At 39.6% G+C, this 6,000-nt stretch overlaps 1 protein-coding gene across 1 annotated transcript in view; it reads right to left on the minus strand.

Moving 5' to 3' along the window:
- The window catches only part of LOC141107179 (4-galactosyl-N-acetylglucosaminide 3-alpha-L-fucosyltransferase 9-like), a 33,437-nt gene extending 29,384 nt beyond the window's left edge, over positions 1 to 4,053 (minus strand). Inside the window, exon 1 of the mRNA XM_073597918.1 lies at positions 3,905 to 4,053. The gene's annotated coding sequence lies outside the window, so the exon portion shown is untranslated. The remainder of the gene's footprint in view (positions 1 to 3,904) is intronic.
- Between the last annotated feature and the right edge of the window lie 1,947 nt (positions 4,054 to 6,000).

A 6,000-nucleotide genomic window follows, 5' to 3' on the forward strand; every position in this document is an offset into this window, starting at 1 on the left:
GTGTCAGTATTACATTGTATATCCCTGTATGTTGCGGTCATTCAGGTGCTTATCTAATAGTTTCTTGAAGCTATCAATGCTCTCCGCTGAGACCACCGCCTGTGGAATGGAATTCCACATCCTTGCCGCTCTTACAGTAAAGAACCCTCTACGTAGTTTAAGGTTAAACCTCTTTTCTTCTAATTTTAATGAGTGGTCACAAGTCTTGTTAAACTCTCTTCTGCGAAAAAGTTTTATCCCTATTGTGGGGTCACTAGTACGGTATTTGTATATTGAAATCATATCCTCTTTCAAGCGTCTCTTCTCCAGAGAGAATAAGTTCAGTGCTTGCAACCTTTCCTCATAACTAAGATCCTCCAGACCCTTTATTAGATTTGTTGCCCTTCTTTGTGCTCGCTCCATTTCCAGTACATCCTACCTGAGGACTGGTGCCCATAACTGGACAGCATACTCTAGGTGCGGCCGGACCAGTCTTGTAGAGTGGGAGAATTATCATTTTATCTCTGGAGTTGATCCCCTTTTTAATGCATGCCAATATTCTGTTTGCTTTGTTAGCAGCAGCTTGGCATTGCATGCCATTGCTGAGCCTATCATCTACTAGGACCCCCAGGTCCTTTTCCAACCTAGATTCCCCCAGAGGTTCTCCCCCCCAGTGTATATATTGCATTTATATTTTTGCCACCCAAATGCATTTATTTACATTTTTCTACATTGAACCTCATTTGCCATGTAGTTGCCCACCCCATTAATTTGTTCAGATCTTTTTGCAAGGTTTCCACATTCTGCGGAGAAGTTATTGCCCTGCTTAGCTTAGTATCATCTGCAAATACAGAGATTGAACTGTTTTCTACTTTTTGTTATAAGAAAAATCCAATACACTCAATTTTAGTCATACATTTAGGCCAAAATGTATTCAGCCATGTCTTCAGTTAAAAAAATGTCAATACATATATATTTTTTGGTTTGCACAAAATTAATAGTCTGCAAACTATGGTATATTTTCTGGAATTTACGCAGCTTTTAGTTTATGACTTCTATCTTATTTCTTGAGGCGCTAAAATGGCAGAGCAGTACACCCCCCCTCCCCCAAGTGAACCCATTTTGGAAAGTAGACACCCCAAGGAAATTGCTGAGAGGCACGTTGAGCCCATTGAATATTTTATTTTTTTGTTACAAGTGATTGAAAATGACAAAAAAATAAAAAATTACACAAAGTTGTCACTAAATATATATTGCTCACATATGCCATGGCTATATGTGAAATTACACCCCAAAATACATTCTGCTGCTTCTCCTGAGTATTGGGATACCACATATGTGAGACATTTTGGGAGCCTAGCCGCGTACAGGACCCTGAAAAAAATCCAATCACCGCCTTCAGGATTTCTAACGGCGTAAATTTTTGATTTCACTCCTCATTACCTATCACAGTTTCGATGGCCATAACATGCCAAGATGGCACAAAACCCCCCCAAATTACCCCATTTTGGAAAGTAGACACCCCAAGCTATTTGTTGAGGGGCATGTTGAGTCCATGGAATATTTTATATTTTGCCGCAAGTTGCCGGAAAATGACAAATAATTTTATTTATTTTTTTTGCACAAAGTTGTCACTAAATGATATATTGCTCAAACATGCCATGGTTATATGTGGAATTACACCCCAAAATACATTCTGCTGCTTCTCCTGAGTACGGGGATACCACATGTGTGAGACTTTTTGGGAGCCTACCTGTGTACAGGACCCCAAAAACCAATCACCGCCTTCAGGCTTTCTAAGGGCGTAAAATGGTGATTTTACGCCTCACTACCTATCACAGTTACAGAGGTCCTGAAATGTTCAGATAGCATAACCCCCCCCCAAATGACCCCATTTTGGAAAGTAGACAGCCCAAGGTATTTGCTAAGAGGCATGGTGAGTATTTTGCAGCTCTCATTTGTTTTTGAAAATGAAGAAAGAAAAGAAAAACATTTTTTTTTCTTTTTCCAATTTTCAAAACTTTGTGACAAAAAGTGAGATCTGAAAAATACTCAACATGCCTCTCAAATAGCTTGGGGTGTCTACTTTCCAAAATGGGGTCATGGGGGGGGGGGTGTGCTATCTGGGCCTTTCATGGCCTCCGAAACTGTGATAGACAGTGAGGAGTGAAATAAAATATTTACACCCTTAGAAAGCCTGAAGGTGGTGATTGGTTTTCGGGGTCCTGTACGTGGTTAGGCTCCCAAAAAGTCTCACACATGTGGTATCCCCATACTCATGATAAGCAACATCCCTATCAGCAAATAGCTTGGGTGTCTACTTTTCGAGGGGGTTTTTAACTGTCCTGGCATTTTATGCACAACTTTTAGAAGCTTATGTCACACATCACTCACTCTTCTAACCACTTGAAGACAAAGCCCTTTCTGACACTTTTTGTTTACATGAAAATTTTTTTTTTTCCACACAGTATTCATGCAGTTATTTTTCAAACGCGTTTTTTTTTGCAAAAAAAACAATTTTTTTTATTTTAATTTTTTTTCCAAATAACATTTTTTGTTAAAATTTGTAGTTGCGATACAAAATAAAGAGGTACATAAATTCAAAAGGTACAGATCGTACTGTGTAACAATACTTTTAGGTATTTACTCATGAGTACTAATGCTAAGCTCAAGGACTGGTGTAGGTATTTATCTAACATTACCATTTTGTCTAGCATGCATAGCAGATTCATTTAATAAACTGTAACATCTCGTATGTGGCTATAAGAGCCACAAGAATACTCTATATGAAGGGAGGGAAGGGAAAAGGGGGAAAGAAGTAATCAAAGTAGCTGTTTTCTTTTTTTTTTTTACCTGTTTAAGATGGATCCTCCCGAAGGTGCCATAGCTCCCAGACCTTATTATGAGCCTTCAGTCTGTCTTGGATCCTAGCCATCATTTTCTCCATCAATTCCACATCTTTAATTCTGGAGAAAAGGGCCTCAGAGGTAGGGGGTGCAGTGTTTTTAGTTTAGGGCTATAAGCAGTGCCGATCCTGACCTCCCTGGGGCCCCAAAATTCTGCTAAGGGGCCCTCTATCTGACCCGTGATGCCGTGAGCTATGTAAACCATTTGCCATAGCCACACAGTCACACCTGACACTTCAGTGCTCCCAATACAATCCTCCCTCCTTTGAACAAAACAGTCAGTTTTTACACAATATATAGAACAGAATGAGGTTCAAACAAACAATATTTATTGAATACATCAGGGTCCCCAGAGATCCCCCACTTACATCAGGGTCCCCAGAGAGCCTCCCCTTACATCAGGGTCCCCAGAGAAATAAATTCATGGGAATTTTTTAACATGGGTTCCTATGGAACATGTTCACATCAATGCATTTTTGTGCCTCTGTGTTTTTGGAAAGGGTCGGGGACTTTTTTTCATGCAAAATGCAGCGTTTTGCATGTAATAGAATTCAATGGACCCGCATCCAAAACGCAAGTATCGCGTTTTGTTTTCTCTCTTTTTTTTTTTTTACACTGTATACAGTATAAAAAAAAACCACTGTAAACAAAAAAAAAAAAAAAGCAAAACGCCACAAAAACGCATGTTCAAAAACGTGGCAAGCACCACAAAAAGCACTGCAGAAACGCTCAAAAGCAACATGCATAGATGTGAATCGAGCCTTACAATCACTTTAACTGCATATAGAATTTTGCAGAGGAATAATATGATCTTGTATCTAGCGTCTGATCTTGTATATTTAAATACTTTGTTTTGATGGCAGTCTCAGAGCCTAACAAAGAAATATGTGCAGTATACCAACAATTTTAATAAATTAAAAACATTCACTTCCAAAGTGAACCAGAAAAAATATACTATACAGGATAATATAATAAATTAATTTAGATAAATAAAATAAACAGTAAATGCTGGCGCTTACCAGACGGTGAGACCTTGTTGCTATAGAAGTTAAACTGTGCATAGGGGTAAGCTGCTTGGGGTGTCTGGTTGCCAATATACAGTCTTGTCTCACTTGAAGTGTCCTCAATTGTTATCACAAGCAATACATGGATACGCCTTTCCTCCAGAAAGTCAGTCACCAGATCACTCTGTTAAAGTTTAACTATCTGCTGTCCAGCGCAACTTACATTTTTTATACACATGTTAAAATCTCCTTTTCTGATAAAAAAAATGACTTTGAACCCCCAAACATAATATATTTTCTGAAAGCTGAGGCCCTGGTGTTGCTATTTTATACAGTATGTCACACAATATTTGTGCAGCCATTTATCAAATGCAAATTTCCAGGAAAAAGCACATTAAAATTAATCTTCATACGCACAAACACAGTATAATGCCCAATTTTTTTGTAAAATCTACAAGATAATGTTGCGTCAAGTAAACAGATACCAAAGATATCAATATTTAAAGTTGTGCACACTCATGAAATGGCAAAAAAACTACGGTAACTAAAATTGTCCTTTAAAAGCCTTTACAGATGATCAGTTTAAAGTTGATCATGAACAGAGGCGGCTCTCTAATTAGGCGAAATAGGCGGTCGCCTCAGGCCTCGCAGTCATAGGGGCCTCGCACAGCTGGATTGTTTACCTAATCAGAGAGCCGCCTCTTCCAGCAGCAGAGGTATCCGCCATCACACAGTCCTGAGTCCCCTCGTTTTGTTACAGGGAGAGATAACAAGGCTGTGAGTGAGATGTGTGATCGGAGCTCACGTACATCTTATGCCGCGTACACACGGTCGGACTTTTCGTCTACAAAAGTCCAACGGACGCTGACGGACTAAAGCTGGCTGGTAATCCGATCGTGTGTGGGCTTCTCCGGACTTTCAACGGACTTTTTTAGCCTCAAATCCGACGGACTTTAGATTTGAAGCATGCTTCAAATCTTTACGTCGTAACTACGACGGACCCCGAAGTCCGCTCGTCTGTGTGCTAGTCCGACGGACAAAAAAACGACGCATGCTCATAAGCAAAAACTAAACGGAAGCACTCGGTCTAGTAAAACTAGTGTTCGTATTGTAGGTAGCACATTCATCACGCTGCAAAATCTGTGATCGTTGAATGCAGCGCATTTTATTTCTTCTTTACGAATGCTCTAAAGAACAAAGGTGTTTTGCTGTTCATATTCAGAGTTCTCCCAAACTGATTTCTGGATTCTTTTTCTCTTTGATCTCATGAATGATATAGTATGCATTTTAAAAACAATGTTTCCATACTAATAATACTTTTTCCCCCTTTTTTTTTTTTTTTTTTTTTAGGTTTGTAAAGTTACCACAAAGAACCCATTATTCTTTTTTTTTTTTTATAGTGATTATTTTTTAGTTTTTAGATAAAGTTAACCCAAAGCACCGTTTTTGGTTATGTAAATTTTTTTATTTTCAAGACTTACCACTTGAACATTATTAACATTAGTAATGTATTTTTGGTGTGTTTTTTCCAAACTCAATGAGATTGTTGTCCCTTGTTAATTTAACATTGTGTGTAAAATCAATGATTTCAAAGAAAACACATAAAGTCTTTTGCTAAACTCAAAAAAGATCCATTTATTCATGGTCAAAATAAAATAAAGAGGAAGTCAACGCTGGAAAAAGTCGGTGTACCAGAAAATTGGGATCTTGCGGAGTCCATATAAGAGGAAGCACAATCTGGTCCAAGAATCCCAGAGATCAACAGCACCAGCAGATGATCTAGATGTCCCCAGACTGTGGTCCTACAACAGCCTGCGTCTTCTGTCAGACCAGACTGAACCCAGGTCATCACTTTCTTCTCTTCCCTGCAGCCTTTCCCCCACGCTGCCCTGCAGCCTTCCCTGTAGCCTTCTTTTGAGGCTGTGGCTCTGGTGTTTCAGTTGTGGCAGGAGGAGGAGGAGGAGGAGGAGGAGGAGGAGGGGGGGCTGCCTCATGTAGTTGGGTGTTTTGTGTTAGCGTGCCCTGCAGCCCCTTATGGATTGTTTCCCCAAATAGGCGCTCACAAATGAGGCGCTGCTCCCAATCCATCTGAAGAAGCCTGCTGGCTAAGT

The sequence above is a fragment of the Aquarana catesbeiana genome, linkage group LG09, assembly GCF_042186555.1.
Source record: "Aquarana catesbeiana isolate 2022-GZ linkage group LG09, ASM4218655v1, whole genome shotgun sequence".
In the NCBI taxonomy this organism is placed as follows: domain Eukaryota; kingdom Metazoa; phylum Chordata; class Amphibia; order Anura; family Ranidae; genus Aquarana; species Aquarana catesbeiana.